Raw genomic sequence first — 12,913 nt, 5'->3', positions numbered from 1 at the left:
GGTTAAAGGCGCTGCAGTCTGGAACCGCAAGACCGCTACGGTCGCAGGTTCGAATCCTGCCTCGGGCATGATGTCTGTAGGTTAGTTAGGTTTAACTAGTTCTGAGTTCTAGGGGACTAATGACCTCAGCAGTTGAGTCCCATAGTGCTCAGAGCCATTTGAACCATTTATGTTTGTTAAAATTCTCGATTCAAAACTGTCGCGAAGATATTTTTGCTAAGATGGTGGCAGACAGACGATAGTCAATTTATCTATTGTTATTCTCGATTACTTTTATATCAGTTTAATATATTCAGATAAAATTCTTTAAGCCTTTTGTTCTCTGTTCTTTAGCATTTAAAATTATTCTCAATGAAAAATGTTTCATATTTTTTTATACCAGCTACTAGTAAACTCCGCTGTAAGTTACTAGCGCTAATGGCTGCGCACCTAATTGCGGAGCTGAAAATTAACACTTAAAAACATTAATTAGATTGGATTACAATTGAAATAAATACAAACAAACGTCTAGGCAATAGCGACTCAATTTTTCAAATAATAACTAACTATATAATTACAGGTTTTCTCTTCACATACGTCACACGTCTCACGTCTGAACAATGCATCGGTTAGCACAGAAAGAACAACTGAACCACAATTGTCACAGATAACAAAAAAAGATTATAATTGTCGTTGTCTATGAATGTAGTTCTCTGATAATAGTTTTAATTCACACAGAAACTAAATTATTACAGAAATAATGAAATAATTATCGTCATTTTTACACGATACAGTCCTTTTTATGCGTAGTATCGGTAATATTTGTTGAAATTTGTACACGTAGTTCATTTTAACATTTTGTTGCTAGAACCTAGTGTCGTGGATATTACAACATTAACCACAAGCGCGTACAGGGATGCCAAACGCATTTCGTTCGAATGCACTATTGGCGCGAAATTACGATTGTTCCGGAATTTTTAGAACAGACCTCGTATTTGAAGTTAAACGTGTCCTCGAGAAAGAGTTTAAAAAGGATTTGAAATTACGTTTAAAGTTTGCTAGAAGTCACTCTCATTATCAAACAGTGAATGAGTATTTCTAGAGTGATTTGGGTTTCGTGCAAAGCAAAAGTTAGTTTTTCACAAATCTCGATGTCAGTGATGTCATAACTCCTGAACTATGGGTCATAGAATGATACAATTTTGCAGGCGCATTTATTCAGTGAAATGCGGAAACTGTCGGCAGGATGTGTTGCTTAGTAGAGTCGGCAGTAAAGCAGCGATAAATTAAAGCGTCATGACCGACGCTGAAATTCGACTGCATGAACAGCGAGATGCAGTAAGTGATAAACATTTTCCCTTTCGCCATTATGCGTGGGTTGTGGGCAATATAAAATTTCAAAATGATTTGAAATTATGTGTTAAGTTTCTCTTAAGGTGCCGAGTGCTGTCATTCTCAAATTCTGAGTGAATATCGTCTGGATAATTTACGGAACTTTGAACCCACCAGGTTAGCCGAGAGCACTAATGCGCTGCTTCCTTGACTCGGGTAGGTGCACCAGCCCCTGATCGAATCCGCTCGGCGGATTGACGACTAGAGCCGGTGTACTGGCTAGCATGGCTGTAGTTTTTAGGCGGTTTTCTACATCCCACTAGGTGAATACCGGCCAGATCCCGACGTTCCGCCTCAGTTCCACGACTCGCAGACATTTCAAACACATTCGCACTATTTCATGATTTACACAAGACGTACACTGATTCCATCCGGGGGGAGGAAACTGCGAAAACTGCGGGACAAAGGCGTAAGCAAAAGAAGAAGAATTTAAGGAACTGAGAGTTATGCTGCTTCAAGACACACACACACACACACACATACACCTTTTCTAACTGTAACACTTGTTGTTTTAAGCTTTTAACACAAGATTAAACATCTTCACACGTGAATTATGACAGAATGTTTGTAAATCAGTTATGAATTGTATGAAATACTCAAAAATCAAGTTCTTGTTTCCCCTCCAAGGCACTAAATAGACAACCTGCAACTGGCATTATCCGTGCACTAGATTAGCCATTTAGTTACTAGGTATCACACTTCAGTAAAAATTATATTATCTGTACATGGGGAGTCACTACTTAGTTTTTCTTGTTAGTACAGCATAAGAAGATATTCGTATTGTTTTATGGCAAAAAAAAAATGCACACATATGTAGAAAGGAAAATTTAAAAAATGTAGGAACCTAAGGTACATGTGAATGCGGTCTAAGAGTTTATTGATGTGATTAAGGTGTTACTATTTACTACACCTTCATATGGACCAAGCAATTTATTTGATTTGTAACATCTTCGACTGGATATTTTTCCCATATTTGAGGTTTTTTTTTTCTTCCTTGGGGCCTTAGTCCCACATCACACAGGGTTGGCCGTGTTACTATTGATTTGGCAGTGTTGGTTGCAGAGGGTGGCCCAATGCCCTTCCTCCCGCCACCCCAAACCTCAGGGTCGGAATTAGTGTACCCCAGCTGTCTGCATCTGGTGTAAGCCATGGAATAGTGAGAACATTTTCAAATGTCAGCGGGTCGTGTAACTGAGGCGGAATACGGAGACCAGCCCGGTGTCCACCTAGCAGGATGTGGAAAACCACCTAAAAACCACATCCAGGCTGGCCGGCATACCGGCCCTCGTCGTTAATCCGCCGGGCGGTTTCGATCCAGGGCCAACGCGCCTACCCGAGTCCAGGAAGCAGCGCATTAGCGCTCTCAGCTACCCTGGCGGGGTTTTCCCACATTTGAGTATTCTCACTAAATCAGACTTACTCAGCTGGGATAAACACGTCGTCAGCATGGTCATTTTGTATCCATGAAATTATATCCAAATAAATTTATGCTAATAATAAACCTGGAAGACAATCGCGTGTTTCTGTTTGTATATGTGAATACACTAATCTCCAAAACTATTAGATGAATTTTCATGGTGTTTTTACAGTTAACTTGAGCGTAGCTTGGGGAAACTTATGGGCTATATTTCACCAAAATCGGATCATCTAAAAAAGACATTGGTACCTCTGGACGATCAAGATGCAAGAATTAATTCGGACGTACATATTCATGTTACGTCTCTACCAACAGAGTTTTTAAAATCTTTTAACACACCAGGCCCTCCTCCACACAACATTTATTTGAAAAATGGCATGCAGATTATTCTGTTGCGATATTTAAGCCCACCGAATTGTGTGATGGAACGAGGTTTAAAGTTACTTCTCTCCAATGTAACATAACAGAAGCGGAAATGTTGACTGGAAGTGACGCAGGCGGACGAGCTTTTGTACCCTAAATCCCGCTTATTCCAAATAGATTACCATTTCGCTTTAAATGCGTACAATTCTCGGCGAGCCTATGTCCTGCAATGACTATAAAAAAAAAGCACAAGGCCGGACGCTGCGTGTTGTGGTCGTAGTCATTGGTGTCTGTTGCTTTCCGCAAGACCAACTATTCTTGGCTGTTTTGTTAGTGTAGCATACATGCTCTTAGCTCATGTCCCCAATCACACTAATTCGATCCACGGGAATTCTGAAAGTCAAAAATAAATTCCACACCTACAAATTCTCGGGAACAGCTAGAAACGGATATTCCCGCAACGCCGAGTTTTTCAGGTAGTAAATAAGTAAAACGTTTTGCGTTTACGTAAAGATATTATATTAGTACGTAATACGCCGTTTTCAGTTACATTTTGATATTGTGTATAAGTCCAACATATTCGGATCCACAAAGCGTGCTTCATGGAGTTTATTGTCGTTTCAGTGACTGCATTTGCTTCGGCTTGTCAACACACAACATTCGACTTATGAATTGGTGAAAAATCTTCATTACTTAGATTATGACTAGAGCTGTGGGAAGTGTTTCTTTCAGGCAGAAAATTCATGGCCAAATGAAGGTGACAAACCTAAAAAGAAATAGTGACTAAACAAGTAAATACATCCCTTTAAAATGGAGTGTCGGACTTACACAGAAACCTAAAATATTGTAGGGCTATACGGTTTTAAAATTATTCTGTACCTAGACTTCACAGTGATAGACAGCCCATTACAAAATATCTGTCAAACATTATTAAGTACGTTTCATTTATGTGTGCGATTTTTCAATGCAAAATTTTTACGTTCACTGGCAGATATCCTTCACGGAAGCTTACGAAAAATTTCGATCGTGCCATCACGTTAGGAAGGTACGAGTCTCAATTTGATAATTGGTAACCTTGTTCTGGTAAATCCACTGATGGGGGATTCCAGTGTTTCCGTGGAAGCCAACTGCGGAATCGGGAACAATGGAGTTAACGAAATTCGATTTACAGAGGGACGACGCATTCACGTTTCTCGTATACATGAGTTAGCATTGGGTGACAAAAATGGAGTTAAATGTTGTCGACAATCATTATTCCGATTTCCCTGAGTATCAACTTTATTTTCTTGAGTAACGAAATTCATCAGAAACACCCGGAAGCTTATTGTGTCTTGCTGGTGACCACGCAATGAAGAAAGTATTGTTCTGTGTCTCATGAAGCAGAGCAATGAACATCTAATGGTAACGTCGTTGCGGATAAAACTACAGGCATTCTGATTTACTTGTCTTTTTATGCCTGTGAAATCAAAGCAAAGTTAGGATGATTTTATTCGTCAAAAAAGCAGATGTGGAACAGTGAGATTTGTTATAGAATGTTATTATGGTGTCTGACCAATAAGTTAGATCGAACGTTCTTATTTCTAGTAGGTTTCGCCCGGGACGATAATTTAATAATAAGATAAATAAATTTCCTTAATTATGCTGTGATCACTATGGATGTTCTTTTGCATAAAGCCGACTAGACCGGTTAATATACAGGAAGAGTGACTAACTATTGCCACCTAGAATAACGCCGAAAGTATGATAGCAGCTGAAAAGTTTGTGGAAAGAATGTTGCATGGGACAATGGGGGCCATAATATGACGTTGGCTTTTTGTTGCTAGTTAGGGGTCGCGTCAAAGTTATGAAGGTCAACTTTGTTTTCTTTTCAATGCGATGCTATAGTTTGGTACTTATTTTCTGATAGCAGCTATCGAGACGAATCCAATTATGTATAACAGTAAGGTATTTCAAGGTCAGCGAAGGTCACAAAGGTGGCATGAACGTCCATTTACAGAAGGTGTTCGAAGTGACGACCATTGGTATCAATGTAGTGCTGCAATCTTCTTATCGTGGGTTGAATGGTATTCCTTAGCACTTCTTCACTTATCGAAGCACATGCTCTGTGAATTCTCTCTCATATATAGTGCAAATAGTGAATTTTCGCCGAATTCGGGGTATCCATCTAACGTACCATTGACATGTAAACACCATTCGACGGTTTCGCAATAAAACACTAACAGGACCGGTAAGACTAGTATCGTCGAATCAAGCGAATGTGAGTGATGTTTTCCTTCGCGGAACAAGTGGATATGTTTCTTATTTATGGAGAATGCCAACGAAATTCAGTCGGAGCTAGAGACTTACACGCTGAAAGATATCCTCAACGTAGCCACCCTACACGTCGTATATTTAAGTATCTGTATGAAATTGAGGGCAACTGGATCTTTAACGCATCGGAAATATATCCGGCAAAGGAAAGTTACTGACGAGGAAACAGAAATTAGTACTCTTGCCGCTGTGGTTCGAGATCCTTGTGTTAGTTTGCAACAAATCGCAAGGGAATCTGGTATGAGCAAGAATAGTGTTGTTCGTGTTCTGCATGGCCATAAATATCATCCTTACCATATCAATGTCCACCAAGAATTAACTGGTAGATTGTATGCGTCGTATTGAATTCTGCCGACGGGCTCAACTTCAGATTCAGAGGGATGACACGTTTATTAATTTAATTTTTTTTTACTGACGAGACTACATTCACGAACCATGGAAATGTCAATTTGCATAACATGCATTATTGGGCAACTAAAATACATATTGGCTGCAGCAAGTTGCACACCAAAAACCGTGTTCGGTGAATGTATGGTGTGGCATTCTTGGGGACAGAATTATAGGCCCCTATTTAATCGAAAGAAATCTTAATGGTAGGAAGTACACCACATTACTGCAAGAAACATTAGGTCTGTTATTGGAAGAAATACCTTTGGGAACAAGGAAGAGAATGTGGTATCAATATGGGTGTCCGGCACATGTTTCGCTGATGGCTATAAATGAGTTGCAGAGACAATTCCCAAATCGTTGGATTGGATGCGGAGGAGATGTGTCGTGGCCGGCTCGTTCGCCAGACTTGACGCCTCCGTATTCTTTCTTGTGGGAATTCGTAAAAGACATTGTTTATTAAGACGTTGCAGCTATACATGAAGATACGCGAGAGGCAATTGTCAGAGCATGTGCTTCGATAAGTGAACAAGTGATAAAGGTACCACAGAATCCATTGTAAGAAGATTGCAGCACTGCATTGATACCAATGGTTATCACCTCGAGCACCTTCTGTAAATGGACGTTCATGCCACGTTTGTGACCTTCGTTGACATTCAAAGAACTTACTGTTACACATCATTGCATTCGTCTCGATAGCCGCTATCAGAAAATAAGTACCAAACTATAGCACCCCATATAAAAAGGAAAGTTGACCTTCATATGTCGGAAGCGTCTCCACCTAGGAACAGAAAACCAACATCATATTATGGCCCCCGTGGTCCCATGTAACTTTTGTCCCACAAACGTTTCAGCTCCTATCGTACTTTCGAAGTTATTCTTGGCAGCAATAGTTAGTGACTCACCCTGTATTTTTTTACACATAACGTAGTTCGTAACGTATATGCAACTAATATCTAACTTAGTGACAACCAATATTGCCTCTTTCTGTCTGTTAAACTGGACTCGATAAGCAACCTGAGCTATCGGTAAACGGAAACTAACCTGCATAACACTGTGTGCATGTTGTATGAGTGTTAGTTTCACTGTCATTTAAGCCCTCAACATATAGTTATATGAAAAACTTAAATCTAACATTAGGATAAGCTATCTGACTGCGTATTTGAATATGAAAAACTACAGGAACAAATGAACCTGTAACAATGAATACCTAAGCTATCTGACTGTGTTTTGAACAAGAATATTCAAGTGATACACAATCTGACTTGTGTGATGGAGTTTGCTGGATCAGAATATATGACATGTTGCAGAGTGTCAGTATCTCTGTTTTGGCCCTAAGCAATCCACTCACCACTTTACATGACTGCCTTTTTCCAAGCGGTTAACAGCAATTCACAGCTGCATGCAGCAGCAGAGGCTAAAGTTTATTGTTAATAAGAATGAATTTAATGAAAAGGAGTTTGTTGGGCTCCTGTTAACTACTAAATAGCCTTTGAGAAGGGGTCTCATTAATTAAGTCTATTTAAAACTTCAGAATCATCATAACAAGTATTAATTATGAAACAGGTGTCAATAATGGCTGAGAGCCAGACCGACAAATTATTTCAATTTCAAAGTTCATTAACAATTAATAACCACATAGTATTATTTAAATGTGGAGAATAATTATTATTATTTGGAGGATAAGGAGGCTTCTTTAACTGACAAGCAAAACATAGGATTATTGCAAACTCGGACTAACAATCACGAGCCTAACCCTACAATTGATTTTGCACTATGCTTCCGCATTTTACCTTGAATCCCATCTTCTAGTGTAGCAGAGCAATCTAAATCTCTCCTGGCTATATAAATGATATCAGGCCTTGAGTGTGGTAAGATCTGTCCTCACCGAAGTGAGGGCAATGTGACACGTATTCTGTATCCCAGCTCTCGACCGACACTACTACTTCCACTCTCACGGACAGACCTCGTCTCACGACAATGCTTAGATTCGCGTTCCCATGTTTCACCCTCAGATTGTTACTATCGATATCTGAGTGGTTACATAATGCAAAGAATAGCGTTAAGTTGACTATACTGTTTTCAGTGTAATGGAGAGTTCTGACACATTCCTTACATAGCCTCCCTGTCGCTTCTTTAAGAATTTCAACGGGATTTGTGTACAAACAGGACAAAGGGAGCTAAAAATTCTTAGTTATGAAACATATGTATGGATAAACATATAGTTTAGACAGTAAATAATGTTCTTACAAAGAATACAGTGAAACATTTCTTACCTACTAAGAATGTTCAAATATTGAAACAAAATACATAAAGATGTGGAAGTTCTATTAATGTTAGAAGCATTGTTCACTACTGGCTCAATTTGCTTCAGACAGTTTTGAGAGCCTTTTAAAAAATATAATTAGGCACATTTTAATAAATGAAAAATTTCAACCTGTAAAGTTTAGAAAAATAACTAGAAAAAAAATGTAGAGTGTTACTGTTTTGTATAAAGTGAATGTTCACTGCACAGGTAGTTTTGCATTGTTTTGCACCTTGAACGCTTGTAGAAATACGAGAGGAGAAGCAACAAGGGGAAACGTAGAGTGTAGCAGAATCATGCAGTAGTGTGTACAGTGTCTATCTCACGGACACATTACTCGGAGAAACTGCATGTTTGGCGACACAGGGGCTGGTATTTTCAGTGTCCTTTCACTGAGACCGCACTGTGTAATTTTGGCTCTTGAATGCAAAACTCAGCGTAGGACTCTGATTGCTACTCATGAACGGGTATTTATCGCAGACATCCTCTATTATGACAGACCTCCTTGTTTGTTGGCATCGTTGGAAGTGACATCATTGTTGCAGACATCGCGTGTGCATGCGCATTTCTTAAACTGTTTGCGCCTCGGCAGATCCCAGATACCTGGTACTCAACAGACAGAAAATACTTATCGTAACAACTTTACAAAAATTTTCACATATTCCTGTAAATATAGGCCTAAGTGAAGATAGTTAAATAAGTAACTGCAAACACACTTTATATGATTGATTGTTTGTAGATTGTTTCATATGAGACTCAAATTTATTAATATGAATCTAAAATTATTGTACATAAAACTCATGTGTGGCATTATGAGAAATGAAATCAGGCCTTGAGTACGATAAAATCTGCCATCACTGACCTGAGGGCAACATGACACTTCTTCTGTCCCCCAGCTCTCGACCGACGCTACTGCTTCCACTCTCAAAGACAGACCTCGTCTCACAACAATGCTTAGCATCGCCCTCCCACGTTTCACCCTCCGATTGTTACTGTCGATATCTGACTGCTTACACCAGGCTGTTCCAACCGAGCTCCAGGGAGCCGGAGCGCTCCGGAGCGCTGACTGCGGCAGCTCGGAGCCCGCGTGGAGGGGGAAAGCGAACTCACTGCCCCCTGGCCGCATGCAGCCGTAATAAACCGTGCTCAATGACAGCTATGACTAGCCGCGGGAGCTCTGTACCTCTATTGGAGGAAACCTTTCTATTCATAGAGAGGGATGGTCTACCGCAGTGTTTTGTATGTCATAAAGTATTTAATTCTGCGAAGAGGTACAATATACAGAATTAAATACAGTCAGGTAGAAGGCATTGCACGCAGAGAACTGGTAGCCAGGCTTAAGAACGACATACCAGTAGACGTATGTTTAAAAACGGATTCGTAATACGGAGGGTATCAAAACATGCGACATAGTTCGTGTTCTGCAATGCACCAAGAGGCACTGTGTGATGAAACAGTAGAGCTAGGTGGCGTAATGAAAGATGTCGTGAACTGTGTGAATTTTGTGCGTTGTCAAAGGATTCCTGAAAGATGTGGAAGCGGAGTATGGGGATATATTTTACCACAGTACAGTTCGTTGGCTGAGTCGGGGAAAAGTTCTTGATGTTTTCTTTGCCATTAGTGAGGAAATACCCATTTTCTCGAAATGAAAGGTGAAGAAATGCGTTGTCTGAAAGATATAAAATGGATATCAGACCTGGCGTTCCTAGCTGACATAACTATGCATCTGAATAATTTAAATCTGTCATTGCAGGGCAAAGGGCAGCTAATCGTTGACATGCACGACCAGATCAAAGTGTTCATGGAAAAGTTACGTTTATTTGAGAGACAGATGAGTAATGGACATCTAACGTTCTTCAATCATCTTGCTTCTTTAAAACTACCTGATGGTGCTACTTTCGGCGATTACCAAGCAAAATTAAAGCAGCTCATCACGTCGTTTGAAACACGATTCCGAGACCTCACTAGTTTGGAAATGGAACTTAAGGTATTAAGCACTCCTTTTTCAGTTTCCACCGACGACTTGTCATCGTCGCTTCAATTGAAGATTATTGATTTGCAAAATTCAACTTTGTTGAAAGAGAGGTACTACATAACGTTGTATTTGTCACGATGGTAGTGTTCATTACAGAAAAAATATTTCCTAAACTTCACAACAATGCCGCTCAGATCATGGGCATGTTTGGATTTACGTTTTGATGTGAGCAGCTTTTCTGAGCAATGAAAACAGTTATAAAGTAAGGAACGATCGCTTCTTCAGGATGCAACAATGAAGGCCATCCTCCGCATTAACGCTGCGAACACTTTGACGCCTGATATTTCCGATCTTGCAATGAAAAGAAAATTTCAAACTACAGAGGCCCAATAAATTTAGTATGAAATTTCTTGTAAAAAATTTGTTTCTTATTTATTTCCTGAAGATCGTATTTCCTGGTGTAGCACGTCACCACGTCTTAGCAGCTAAGAGTGTTTTCGATCTTGTAAGACGCAGCTGGCACATCAAAACCCTTGCCTTGCCGCCTGCCTCAGCCAGCCTTGCCACGTGCTGGCGTGCCGGCCCACTTGACTGGTCACAGCGAGCGACGCGGCTCCCTGGAGCAGGGAGCGCTCCGCGGCTCACAGCGGAGCCCACGAGCTGGAACAGCCTGCCTTACACAATGCAAAGAATAGCTTTAGGTTGACTATATTGTTTTCAGTGTAATGGAAGCTCTGACACAGTCCTTACAAGTTTCGGATATTGCTACCATCAAACGTGTTGTTGAGATTAGAATGAGAGAGGTTTCTTATATGTTTTCAAGTTAAAAAAAAAAAAGTGAAAAATTTACATAAAAACTTTAAAGTTGATTCACCAACCTTCAGAAATTTTAAAACAACGTTTAGCTTTAGTCTGAACAAAACATATACCTAAGCAAGGCGTCAATGACACTGAACATTGTTGTAAAAGTCGCAAAATTTGCTGATGAACTTTTAAATATATATAATTTTCATTTTTCATCCTTTTCAGTGCTATAATGTATAACAGGCAGCTTTAATTCTTATGTTTCTTTAATCATAATTGCAGTTCTGATGATGATAGCCGAAACGACGTCTAAAAATATATATACGATAGAGATGGCTTTGTGCGTACAAGAGAAACGGAACTGCAGACTCAAAACGGAAAACATACAAGTTACTTGTTGCATACATAGTTCCTTCTCGATGATTAAAGACTGTCACTGGAATGACATACAGGGTGATTCAAAAAGAATACCACAACTTTAGGAATTTAAAACTCTGCAACGACAAAAGACAGAGCTAAGCACTATCTGTCGGTGAATTAAGGGAGCTATAAAGTTTCATTTAGTTGTACATTTGTTCCCTTGAGGCGCTGTTGACTAGGCGTCAGCGTCAGTTGATGCTAAGATGGCGACCGCTCAACAGAAAGCTTTTTGTGTTATTGAGTACGGCAGAAGTGAATCGACGACAGTTGTTCAGCGTGCATTTCGAACGAAGTATGGTGTTAAACCTCCTGATAGGTGGTGTATTAAACGTTGGTATAAACAGTTTACAGAGAATGGGTGTTTGTGCAAAGGGAAAAGTTCTAGACGGCCGAGAACGAGTGATGAAAATGTAGCACGCATCCAGCAAGCATTTGTTCGCAGCCCAGGAAAATCGACTCGCAGAGCTAGCAGAGAGCTGCAAATTCCACAATCAACTGTATGGAGAGTCCTACGAAATGGTTAGTCATGAAACCTTATCGTCTGAACGTCAACTACCCGAGGCGCCAGGCAGCCCATGACAGAGCACTTCATCACTGGCCTCCAAGAAGCCCTGATCTTAACCCCTGCGATTTTTTCTTATGGGGGGTATGTTAAGGATATGGTGTTTCGGCCACCTCTCCCAGCCACCATTGATGATTTGAAACGAGAAATAACAGCAGCTATCCAAACTGTTACGCCTGATATGCTACAGAGAGTGTGGAACGAGTTGGAGTATCGGGTTGATATTGCTCGAGTGTCTGGAGGGGGCCATATTGAACATCTCTGAACTTGTTTTTGAGTGAAAAAAAACCTTTTTAAATACTCTTTGTAATGATGTATAACAGAAGGTTATATTATGTTTCTTTCATTAAATACACATTTTTAAAGTTGTGGTATTCTTTTTGAATCACCCTGTTTTATAAACTAACAAGGGGAGGCCGCCAATTGTGAAATTCAGATTCGATTCATACTGCGCATAATAAAAGCTCATGGCCAAAGGTGTAATGTGGCAAAGCACCAAGTTGCACTTCTCAGCCGTTGTCGAGAAAATCGACAGTTAATAGAAACCGTTGCGGTGATATACTCTCTACGATTAATGATTTTTCCCAGAGCGTCGTGGCGCAGCAGTAAGCGCTCGGGTTAGTAATCCGAAGTTCGCCGGATCGTATCTCGCACCATGTAACTTCTTTTTTTTTTAGGATTTGTTTTTTGTAATTCAAATGTGTATATACACACACACACACACACACAAACACACACACACACACATATATATATATATATATATATAATTTCCCGGCAATCAGTTGCAACAATTACGCATATAATAAGTTGTTGAAAGTCGTTTGTCGTGGAAAAACTGGTGACTTCGAACATCATTATGTTTTCCGCAAACAGAGTTGTATTTCACAAACGTTATTAATTGTCTTCATAATGCTAACCACGTATAGTTAACGGAAGACGTAGAAACGATATTCCGAAACGAATACGTATAGCGTAAGTCAAACGTTCGAATTAGAA

The sequence above is a fragment of the Schistocerca americana genome, chromosome 6, assembly GCF_021461395.2.
Source record: "Schistocerca americana isolate TAMUIC-IGC-003095 chromosome 6, iqSchAmer2.1, whole genome shotgun sequence".
Lineage (NCBI taxonomy): Eukaryota > Metazoa > Arthropoda > Insecta > Orthoptera > Acrididae > Schistocerca > Schistocerca americana.
Note: the sequence above shows the minus strand (reverse complement) of the source record.